The sequence below is a fragment of the Lytechinus variegatus genome, chromosome 15 (assembly GCF_018143015.1).
Source record: "Lytechinus variegatus isolate NC3 chromosome 15, Lvar_3.0, whole genome shotgun sequence".
Lineage (NCBI taxonomy): Eukaryota > Metazoa > Echinodermata > Echinoidea > Temnopleuroida > Toxopneustidae > Lytechinus > Lytechinus variegatus.
The window spans coordinates 2,061,677-2,074,723 of NC_054754.1; the positions used below are offsets into that span (position 1 = coordinate 2,061,677).

Sequence of the window (13,047 nt, forward strand, 5' to 3'; positions counted from 1 at the left end):
TCTCTGTGAATTTCTTTTCTATTTTTTCCTCTGTCCATCTCCCCCCCCCCCTCTCTCTCTCTGGCTCTTTTCATTTGTGTGCTCATTACATAATAGCACAATATTAAATTTTTCTTTTTAGATTTTCATATTTTGTGAAGGTTGGTGTTTCATATTGACTTTATCATGAAGCTGAACTCAAATTGATGTATTTGTACAAGTATATAGATATTGAAACATATTCTTTGTAACAGAAAAGAATGGATTTGATATAAAATTGTGTAATATACACTATAATCACTACTTTCTTTAAAAATGTACACTTAATTTAATAAATTGTACATCTGTAATTTGAAGGTTGTTTTTGTTTCCTGTTTAGTTACCGTTAAAATAGAAGAAGGGAGCTTTTGAAAACAGGATGGAAGATTCAGATACATCATTGATATGGGCATGCTGCTTAGTTTTGAAGTTGAAGCTATGCAGACCTTAATTGTTAATTATTATTATTCACTTGCATACAGTACTTATCCAAAAAAGAAAATGAATATGGATATAACATGAGTCCTATTAGTGATGAAAGAAACATTTTGATAAAATAATGACAAATGACATTTTTAACAGTGCTTTTTTGTTGCTCTAATTGCATTGCCTTTTGACTGTTTTTTGGGAATAACACCACCCAGGCCTTTTGCAGTGGAAATGATATTCACCCCCCCAAAAAAAAAAAAATCATGTTCCATATAAATATTCTGGATAAAATTGTTGGAAGGCACTGCATGAGCCATATAGTTCCAATGGGTTAATCATCCGTCCTATTTCGAAAGTTTAATATAAAGAGGAAGGTAATATTGTTCAATGTAGCCCTATATAAGACAGGAATGGGTGCTTTGAGAATGGAAGAAATGTAAATAAGTGGTGAAGGAATTGAGGGGGAGGGGTATTGGGCCCTTCTGTTTGGTTCAAAGTCAAAAGACATTCATGCCCACTGGCACCATTCATGAAGTATTTAAAAAAACATATATGTAGTTTTAACATTAGGCCTCAACCTGTTAGGCCTATACCTCTGTTTTTGTTACAAACCAACAATTAATAGTGTGCATGGATGAAAATTTTGTTCAAAAGAAAGAATACAGATTTATTAATATGATTATTAGACTAGACTTTGTTGTAAAAATGGCAGAAAAAAAATTGTTGAATGTTTGAGAAAAATCCATCAAAGAATAAAAAGTTGTTATAATTCTGAATTATTTGATTTGTGACCCCATTTGTGAGCAGCTTTCCTACGTATCGTATGGTAAATAATCAATGAAATATCATTTTCTAAGAAAATTGCAAATGATTTTTACTCCACGTAGACCTTCAGTATATCAATCAACAAATTATTTCACACCTGTTCCTTAAAAAAAAAATCATCAGGAACCAATAAAAATTGAAATTTATGCCTTTTATATTGTATATAACATATGGGGCAGCTGCCCCATTTTTAACGACACAAATCCAAAATTTACAACTGTAATAACTTTATTAATCTTGGATTTTCCTCATACACCAATCCCCTTCACCAATGTTTTTTTTTATTATTTATTTCTGCTTATTTTACAAAAAAACCCTTGATTTCAGGGTGAACTTCCCCTTTAATTACAACTGTTCAATATGAAAGAATAGTGATCACATATATTATAAATCAATTGAGCTCTATAAAATTCACTTCCAGCTCTTCGGTATGGTTTCAATAAAGTTATATGTAATGGTAAATTCATTCCTGAATGAGTGTTATTGTTAAAAGAATCCTAATGATAAAAAAAGTTAATTTGGTGGGATCCCTGCCAGTAGTGATAAAGTAATTTTAGTAGGGATCATTGACATACAGATTTGAGGGTAGCTGGGGTACCATGCCCCCCCCCCCAAAAAAAAAATCTATATATTTATATATATTACAAAGTTTCACATCCAATTAAGAAAAAAGGGAAATGATGAAAAGGGGAAGGAAAGAGGGTGAATCATATTTTCTGAGAGAGACAGAACTGTATAGATCTAGGCAAATCATATCAGATCCAGGATTTTTCCATAAGGAGGGGGGGGGGTATATATCTTCCCAAGGAAATTCTCGACAGACACCCCCCCCCAAAAAAAAAAGGGTTTTCAACAAAAATAAGGACATTTTGTCCACGAAAAAAAATGAAAAGCAAAAAAAAAAAAAGTGGGGCACACTTCTGTATTAAGTGCTTTTGGGCATATTTTATTTGTGCCACTCAAAGCTAGGGGGTGGGGCATATGAGCCGGCATTGCCCCCCCCCCTGGATCAGCCAGTGAATGATAATGATATAGAAGTGTTGAGTAAAAATATAATGAAAACCATAATGAATCATCCCCATTACCCTGGTTCGATCCCTGACTGTGCCGCTCGACCTGACTATAAATAAAAGACAATGTTTGAGCATTTAATTTCCATTAGAATTCTTCAAGACACCGTATTCGAAGTCTCACCGCATCCGATTTAAGTTACGAATTGACTGATTCCCTCTGGAAAAGCTGTTATCAAATAGTTTTAGTCTGGTATGTATAATTTATCTACGAATGGTGTAGATGTATATATTTTTTATTGTTAAATTGTTAAAAGGGTACTTTCGAGTGCGTCCGTTAGTAATTTTGCCTACTGTAGTGTTCCCACAGTAGGGGGCACGTCGTATTGCCATTACTATTACCAGTGCATGTAAATCGTATGCACACATATCCAGTGTGGTTTGCACAATTCTGTGATACAGTAACTTGAATTGCGCAGGAGCCAAGTCCTCCGGCATATCCCATTCGGTGTGCATGGTTAGTGTTGCTGCATGCTGTCATGTCTGGACAAGTGGAATTGATATTTTGTTAATCAATTCATTGAAAGAGAATACACACCAGAACATGAAAACATAGGCAGCATAGGATTTGATTATGAGGCGCAGCAATTATTTTTACTATTTTATTTTAAATGCATAAACAAGTTGATTTTTATTTTAAAATAAATAAAAATATGTTGATGATCGAGAAAATTCAGAGCAAAACCAAAGGCAAAACAAAAAGTTCAGTCTACAGCAGCTGATACCACAATTAAAGATCATAATTCATTATAAATAAATCCTCAACACCTATTCTGAAAATGTTATTACTTACAATTTCGGAACTTCTAAATAAAGGAGCAAAAAAAAACCAGCATTTTTTTGTGTGCTGAAAAATAGCCTTGAGGACTCCATGATGATATTTTTTAATATTTTGACATATACTTCTTCATCATGGAGCCTTGAACCGCCTCCCATATCTTTGAAGATAGAAATTATGTAAATGTTATTGAATTTATTTATTTTTACACCTTCATATCATGCCTAATGGGTAAGGTTTAAAAAATTTGTTGATAAAAAGGTGAAAATTGAAGGTTTCTTTCCAGACCAATCTCATGTAGATCCCTTGATCCGTTTGTCAACAAATGATGTACCTTCGATTGCCGATGTTACAAAATGTTGTTTTGAAGAACAATTTATAAGTTACTATTTAACAAATAATGCGTGAAATCTTATAAATAATTATAAATAATTATAAATATAATACTAAAAGTTTAGGGGCTGCCTGTCATACATAATGTTTTGTAAAGCTGTTCATACAAGTGTATGCCAACGTATGTAGAGCAAGTTGTGTTTAATTATGTACATGCAATACAAATTCTTGATAAAGAATTGATCTTTGTTAACAACTCAACATGACTTCATGATATAAAGAAATTGTAAATTGTGAAGGTTTCCATGGGGAAGAAAGAATAAGTGTAGCGGTTTCACGGTACATTTTTTTTTGTGTGTGGTCATATGTCGGTCCTTAAGGCCAAGTAAAAAAAGAAAGTAGTTGATCGTCCGGGTTTTTTGAGAGCGGTGATGAGGGAGGTCCTTACTATTTGCTATCTTACTATTTTTTTTAAAAACAAGGAGGCATTTTCTCGGCCCTTTTTTTGACATCAGTGATGAGGGAGGTCCTTACTATTTACTATTTTTTTTGCTATTTTTTATTAAAATCGTTGTCAGGCCATGTCAAGCTCGAAATATGTGATCGATGCATGCTCAATATTAATAATAAATGAGTAGAAATGTATATATATATATATATGCATAAAATACAATTGATTGGAAATCTATGGAAAATGTATTATAAAAATCTATTGATGTATTTATACTGATGTATACCGGTACTGTATTGTAAAACAAAACGTTCATGTCAAGTGAATGATTTAAACATTATACTTGTAAAGGTAAAATGCATTGGGGTGGGGTCATTTTATTACCATGGAGCCATGTTTAGTTTTCCAGAGCCAATCTCTTTTTTTTAGCTCTGGGCATGCATGGTTTTGCATCGCAGTTTTCCAGCTGCTTGTATATTCATTTACATGTTGTTTAATACTGTTCAATATTTATTCATTTTTAATTGATATCAAATGTTAAATGATGATTGAGTTAATTGTTAATTGTTCACATACCGGTAGGCCTAATTTTTATTATTTTCATGTTTGTAACTGTAAGTGTTAGATACTAATTTTTACAATTTTCCATCAAATTGAATAGCTCAAGGAAGAATAAAGTTTATCAAATTTGAACAGAATTGGCACTTCGTGGAATCCCATTAATTATTTTCAATCTTCATAAAGAATAACCCACTTGAAATTATTTTTTAAAATATTTGATGCACTGCCTGCTGACGTTAGAAAATTCAATTCATTTCACAAATTCACATGTTGCGCCAGCACAGTCAATAACATCATCCCAGCACACGAGCAGACACCAAGTCATGCATTACCTACCCAACAGAGTCACAACAAGCACAGTCAATCACCGTAACACACATCGAAGTACAGGTGCTATCACTCACCAAAAACCCCGCCGAAATACAAAGTTACGTCACTAAAATTGATTTTTCTGCGCCATATTTCCAAAGCATGCGACGGATTAGTTCAGATTCAGGAAGCGGGGTCCCCGAAAATGCACTAAAAATGAAGAAATCCGTGATCTTCCCCGAGTTTGCAAACTTTATTTTCACGCTAATTTATGATGGTATCTTCAAAATTCCAATCGAAAAACAAATCAGAATTTTTTTCTTTCTTGCAGTTACGGCGATATCGGACTTTGCAATTGTTTTTGAAGTTGCGAGAGAGTTCCCAAAGCACATGGGAGCAAATCGCTCGCCAATTTTGTGATTTTTTTTCGCTATTCAGCAGCCATAAAAAATAGTAAATATCAAGAAAATTGATGCTGCAATGAAAAAGGGAACATCACCATTTTTTTTTTTTTTTTTTTTAGCCAATTTTTGAAAATAGTAAATATCAAAAATTTCCATGCGGCGGCCAAAATAGATGCGCGCGAGGACGATCAACTACTTTCTTTTTTTACTTGGCCTAATAGGACAACTCAAAATTGATGTTTCTAAAAGTATGGTACATAATTTACTGTATGTTCTTGTCACCTTCAGGAGATGGCAACTTGCCATAAATGTACAAACAAAGGTTAAAGCTTTAAGCTGTGACAGCCACTTCACAAATGCCCTTTGAGTTGACTAAAACAAAATTGTGTTTTGATTTCTTCCTGCAGGATTACTAGTAGACGTGATCGCCATCATGATTGAAGTAACACTTAATGACAGATTGGGCAAGAAGGTCAGGGTCAAGTGCAAGTATCCTTTGAAATATTTTTTTTAAAAAATGGTAAACTTCATAGTGAGAGGTTCTGTTCTTTAATATGACGTCATTCCATTGAAGCTCCAAGAGGATGAATGTAAATCTCGAAGAATAAATAATGAAGAAAAATCTCACCTTTTAATTAGATAAATTTCAAAGTATACAGTTATGCTACAAGTTTATTGTATAGGTCTTGTGAACATATGAATGATGAATTAGAATCGAAAGTCAGAGGTCAAATTCACATTTTTTTTGCAAAAATCAAATGATATTAGAGGTCTAGAAGTCCTCCATCTGACAGAAAAGACCATGGATTCATGTAGAACATCCTTGTTCTGTACTTGTTTTGACATCAATAGGCTCAGCCAGTTATATTAAGTTTTAATGATAGGAAGATGTGTAAGAGTGCTTGTTCCAGATAAGAGCATATTATGTCGATATGCATGGGTTCAAGTCCAACTAATGCTGAAAGACATCTAACAAAAACCATGCTATAATGTAAGCGTGCGTCACCAGTGTATTCAGTGCAGGTGTTAATGGAGTTGAACAACACTCTGTTCATTGGAAAGGACGTAAATGTTGATCCCGTGTAAAGGAGCGTCATGACCTTTTAAAACCAATACACTATTTGTAAAAGAGTAAGGTGTTCACAGCAAAATATCTTTTAGAAGGTCAAGTCAATCTGAGTTTAACTGCAATAGTAATCACCACTATGATTGGGCATTAACAGAAAGATAAGACAAGAACATGTTTTGATTTCTTGATTAATTTCATAATTGACAGAATAGATAAGATCAAATAACTTCCTTAACCAAGTTGCTTTTTTAGCCTCCGAGACACCATATCAGACTTGAAGAAGCTTGTGGCTGCCCAGACAGGAACCAAATGGGATAGGATTGTCATCAAGAAATGGTACACCATCTATAAGGATCACATCACATTAGGAGACTGTATCCTTTTATTGTCTTTAAAAAAAATATATATCTGTATAATGACCGGTTTATTACAGGGGGAAAAATTGCTTGGACTTGGTATCTGGGTGAATTTGCCTCGGAAGTGCTTAAAAGAGCCCTGAAAATAACAAAAAAGATGCCCTGAAAATCCCCATTCTCTGTTATGTACAAGCTTATCCACCATAGCAGATGTAGGCAGTAGTTTGTGAAAAGTAGCCCTTGAAAATATTAAAAAAATAATACTTTGCCTGCTGGTTTGTTGTGGTTTATTATCATGTGATTAGATACAATTCAAGTGACCCACTCTACAAAGTTTCATTCATACCAAATTACACGCATGGTTATATAGTAGTAGCACAGGTAACTCTGCAGCAGCTCTACCTAAGTCAAATCATTTGGAGAGTCAAAAGGGGCCTAAGCTTTTGATCCTAGCAGAATCTTCTTCGGAGGCAAAATGACAAACATATAAAGTGGAACAACCATAATATAGACCACAGACATTCAACAGCAACACTGGAAACAAGGAGACAGAAGGGGCATTAGTGAGAAGAGATGACCAATCAGGTTAATGAAGGGGATGAAAGAAAAGGAGTATGCAGACACAAAGGGAAGTTAGTGTGAGTAAGGCCAAAGAAAGACCTCAAGTGGGGAGGGATTAAGATATGAGGCAGGCAACATCAAACAGGATCTGAAACAAAACAGTGATAGAGGGTGTGAGGAAGAGATGAATGACGAGAATTAGTGAGAGGTGGGTCAAACAGGTAACAAAGAAAGGCATAATAAACTGGTAAACTGGTGCATAAGAGTGGGAAAAAGGGAAAGAATGGAGAACTGATATTGTGCAAAAGACATAAGTATGTATGTTAGAGCATTAAACAAACTAAGAGAAGAAAGTACGGTAAGTGTAAAATTAAATCTGTAAGTATAAAATTATATAAATATATCCAAAAAGGAAAAATATAAATACAAATGGTGTAACTGATATTGTAATCCACTGGGTGTGAGGGGAAAGACAGAAGACTATACAGAAAAAAAAACCCTGTATATATGGAAGGGAAGCAAATAGCCTAAAAGGTTAAAAGCAAATAAAGAAACTGATGCTGTATGAGAAAGGGGGTTTATTAAGAAATAAAAACTAGTAAACATGAAAATAAGCAGAATAAAGAGATGAAGGGAGAGAAAATAATATATATATAATAATAATTATATCACCTGAATAAGAGAGGAAAAATTGGAGCTGAGCTTATATGAGATATGGGAGGAAAGTAGAGGCAAAAACTATGGTGTAACTAATCTAAAAGAGCTGAGGGGGAAAAATATGTGTGTACAAATGGAAAGTGGATAAGAAGGATAGATCGGTCGTTCCTCTCTTGGATGTTCAGGCCATGAGGTTGGATGGTGCGAAGTCGTCTCATCCAGAACTTATCTCTGCTAGTATGGACTCAAGACGACAGAAAGCTGTCTCAACCCAAGAAATTTTACTTAGAAGAGGTATATAACACATTTTGAATAATCTTGTCGAAAAAATTGTTTTGACTCTAATTTATTTGACTTATAGAAGGCTGACTTTAGTAGGCAGAGTTACCTGTAGCTTTAGTAGGTCTTCTTCTGGAAACCGTACAGTCCACTGTCTGGTGTATTGTCGTACTGGGTTACCTGTAGTATTAGTAGAACATGATGGGGTGCTTCAATCTCCAGATTATATGTACCAATATTTGAGATAATAATATAATGCATTCAATGCTTTTTAAAAATATTGTAATGTCCTACATGTATGATACTCAGGTAAAAAGACAGGCATTGTTCACATTACTGACCCTTGACCATTGAAAGCTAAAGACAAACATTTAGTGAGGTTTTAATCACTTTGAAAGAAAACAAATTACGCAGGGGCTGGGGGCTGCGAATAGCCCCTGAAATGCTCAAATTAGCCCTGGAGCAGTATTCTGAACATTGTCTTTTCTCAGAGACATGACAAAATCTGTATTCTGGTGGATGTCATAACTTTTTTACAAATATTGTCATAAATTTTGTCTCTTCTCTTTAGCGCGCACCAAAAGTATGCGGCTTTAAATGCGCTTAATCCTTTCCTTCACTGATTATCCATGAAATTTTTCAAAAATATTTTTTCATGCAACAATTATTAAGGCATATTATTTCCACCTTTTTTTCTCTGTTTTCCTTTTTTTCAATTTCTCTTCTAAAATCCTTCACAGCTCCCCGTCTCTTTTTGTTATTAAGCGCATCAATAGTTGCGCAATGCCAACTACTGTATTAGGGATACGCCCAACCTGCCATGATGGGCCATCGGGCCTTCCTATTGGTTAGAAGGGCTCCCACTGGGAACTAGCAATGATTTTGATTGGTTTGCTTCCGAAAGATGGGCGGGAACTTAGACAGATATGACAGGGAAAAGACAATTTTCAGAATACCGATTTGTGACATTCATAGCGGTGTCACATCTTGGAAATGAAACAATTTATAGAAAAGTTATGACAGTATTCCAGAATACCACCCCAGGATACTAAGATTGGAGTCCTGGAAATCCCCATTCATCGCAATGTTAAAAAGCTTATCCAGTGTAGCAGATTTACTTGTAGGTAGTAAGTTGTGAAAAGTGTGTGAAATAATAAAATAAATTGTTTGCCTGGTGACAGTGCTATATTATGTTAGTTATTGAGTACACTGCTGTAAACCAATCTTTACGGTGAATGAGTGACGTCACAGGTATGATCCATTATCTTGTGTGCATTTATATGAAACACAAACTGTGTTGACATATATAGTTTAGTTTTTCAATCCCACCCTCCCCCCCCCCTCCATAAACAAAAATTGTTTTGATTTACGATTACTGTGCTGGTGAATTTCCTTAACCTAATTATCTTTCAGATGAAATTTCAGATGGGGCCAATCTGGAGCTGTACTACCAGTGAACTTTATATTGACTATCATGTGAATGTGCATTGGATCACCGGTGAAAATGAATATTCATTTAGCAAATGTGCATTTGAACAATTATAGGGTTTGTCAATGACAATGACACTCCAATGACTTTATGCATGGAAGCAGGCTGTTGCCAACATGCCATGAATATGCATCTCGGTCAAGACCATTGTGACAGAGAATTGGCCTGTTCAATCTTCAGTGTCAAGTTCGGAACAATGTGAATTGGTTTTGGATAAAAGTTCAAAATGTTAAGGCCTGGTCACACCGCCCGAGCGTTGTTGGAGCGGTAGGGAGGGTAGAATTTCGCTCACAAAATTGGGGAAAAAATCTGAAACAAAAAAAAACAATCGAAATAGAAAATGGTGAACGATAGCGAGCGGTGATGACTTTTTCTCTCTGCTCCACGACCGTTACAACAATGCTCGGGCGGTGTGACTAGGCCTTTAAAGGCATTCATGTGATATCAAGCTAATTCAATATAACATGGAAAACATCACCACTGGTTCCCGAATGACGGGCATATGAATTACTTGATAGTGCAACAAACAAATTCATTCATCCCCCCTCTTTTTACTTTCTTTTTAATATTTTTATTCAAGCTATGTACATGTATTATGTGACTCATAAACATTACAATCATGTGTGTACTGGGTATTGAAAATAAGGTCACCATCTCACAGTATATGTAGCTGCTTATTTTTTTTGGGGGGGGATGGGGTTTATTACAAGGCAAACTCCCTGTTGTACAACATGCATTAGAGATTGCCTCAAATTATATTTTACTTCATTGTGTTCATTATGTGTAAATCATTACTTTCTGTCTTTTATTATGTGTACTTTTCATCAAGAAATAGTGAATGTGGAAAATGATATGTCTTGTAAATAAATGTAGAAATTTTAATGTATATGTGCAGGTATTTGATTTATTGTGTCCTTTTAATTTAAAAAAAGATGAGGAATTATGAAATTTTGTATTTCAGTGAAACAGTTCTATCCATGTTTTGATTTTACAATTAATGAGCTGTTGCTGCCTTGCCAACAAATGTTATTTGAAGTTTAAAATTCTTCTTTAATTCTTTTCAAACTTATCTTGTGCTAAAACATGATGTGGCATCAATTTGCACAGGAAATCATTTGATCAAATTTCAATGTTATTTTAACAGTCATGGAGGAGAAAATTTGAATCATAATTGATACATTTTGCTCATTACACCACCGATTTTGACCTTGAATTTTTCCCGTATTTCAACTGTCCAAATCTGGTCACCTTGACTACCCACGTCTCTCTTTCTTGTTCTTTCCTTCCTCTTTCTCCATCTGCCCCTTATCTCATCCTCTCTTTCCAACTGCCCCCATCTTTCTCGTTCTTTCCTTCCTCTTTCTCCTTACGCCCCTTATCTCATCCTCTTTCCAACTGCCCCATCTCTCTTTCTTTCCTTCCTCTTTCTCCATCTGCCCCTTATCTCATCCTCTATTTCCAACTGCCCCAGTCTCTCTTGTTCTTTCCTTCCTCTTTCTCCATCTGCCCCTTATCTCATCCTCTCTTTCCAACTGCCCCCATCTCTCTTTCTCATTCTTTCCTTCCTCCATCTGACCCTTATCTCGTCCTCTCCTTCCAACTGCCCCCATCTCTCGCTCTTTCCTTCCTCTTTCTCCAACTGACCCTTATCTCGTCCTCTCTTTCCAACTGCCCGTCTCTCTCGTTCTTTCCTTCCTCCATCTGACCCTCATCTCGTCCTCTCTTTCCAAACGATCATATTTCCCTCCAAGCGGCTTGATGAAAGTCTTACTTCTTTCTTTTTTTAACCTTTTAACTCCTGTGCCATGGCAAATGTTTCCCACCTTTATGAGAATCAAGATCCTACCATGCAGCTTTCTGTATCACAGTTCTAATGATCATCATGGCTAAACTCACTTGGACTACTATCAATTACCCATCAATTGGTATGTTACTCACTTGGGCTATATTCCAGTTAACCTAATGCCCAGATTGTCAAATATTCCCACGTTTTCTCATTTTGTACTTTGTCAAATGAAAATTTGATTCAGTTCACAAGTAGCCCATCTCAGAACAGACAAGGTGATGTTAGACCAAGTGAATATTAGGTACATGAGATGAAATAAGACAAATTATTACATTGCTCACAGGCTATTAAAGGACAAGTCCACCCCAACAAAAACTTGATTTGAATAAAAAGAGAAAAATTCAACAAGCATAACACTGAAAATATCATCGAAATCGGATGTAAAATAAGAAAGTTATGGCATTTTAAAGTTTCGCTTATTTTCAACAAAATAGTTATATGAACGAGCCAGTGACATTCAAATGAGAGATTTGATGACATCACTCACTATTTCTTTTGTATTTTGTTATATGAAATATTTTTATTGTCTTGTGAAATGAAGTTTCATTCCTCCCTGAACACGTGGAATTCCATTATTTTAACATTTTATGCTTCAGGCAAGGAGATCCTAATCGTCAAATTCGTAAAAAATGAAATATTGTATAATTCAAACAATACAAAAACAAAGAAATAGTGAGTGAGTGACATCGACTCTCTCATTTGGATGTAACTGGCTCGTTCATATAACTATTTTGTTGAAAATAAGCGAAACTTTGAAATGTCATATAACTTTCTTATTTTACATGCGATTTTGATGAAATTTTCAGCATTGCGCTTGTCTGATTTTTCTGTATTGATTCAAATCAACATTTTTCTAAGGTGGACTTGACCTTTAATGAAAATTAGACCAAATGGAAATTTAAACAAGAATGTAGACCAAGTGGGAATTTGCTGCTTTAACTGCTATGACCAGACACACATACATGATCACTTAACAAGTTTTGATTTATTATACCTTTATATTTAGTACAAGTCTATTCATACCTTAATACACATTCTACATGTAAGTGATCTGCTCCACCCTCGATACATCATAATGTATTTTCAATGTCCACATAATACGCATGGCTAAAAATTGGACTATAAATTTGTCCAATGGTAGATAAACATAGTTTTCAATAGTTTGGAAGAAAATTGGTGGACATCGTGAAATAATCTGCCCATTTGCAATGGTGTTGCATTGTACGAGTCCTTATTGTGGTTCCCCCCCCCAAAAAAAAAAAAATCAATCTGGAAACGATGTTGTTTGTATAATTTAATAAAAGGTTGTTACAATTTGTGTTCATTGAATATCAAATGCCTTATTTTCCATGCATTCATTATTAACACATACGTGTGTATCTTATCACAATAATTCAATTTTGGTTTAATTTTTCTAATATATACATTACAATTATTTTTAATAAATAAAATAAAAACATGAAATTTTTCATTTTCAGTGGTAAATTTAATGTAGTAGTGCATGCAAAAAATATCCCTGAATCCCATTAAATTAAAATGAAGTATTAAGATTTCTCTTTAAAAAAACCCCCCTGCAACACCAATGCAAATGAACCAAGCAACAGATTTAATT

The 13,047-nt window shown here is 34.7% G+C and overlaps 1 long non-coding RNA gene across 1 annotated transcript; it reads left to right on the forward strand.

Annotated features, from left to right (window-relative positions):
* The first annotated feature begins 2,516 nt into the window (after positions 1 to 2,516).
* LOC121429028 lies at positions 2,517 to 10,475 on the forward strand. The gene is made up of 4 exons (XR_005971862.1): positions 2,517 to 2,535; positions 5,586 to 5,667; positions 6,500 to 6,621; positions 9,514 to 10,475. It is a non-coding gene; the product is annotated as an uncharacterized LOC121429028 (long non-coding RNA).
* Positions 10,476 to 13,047: the final 2,572 nt, after the last annotated feature.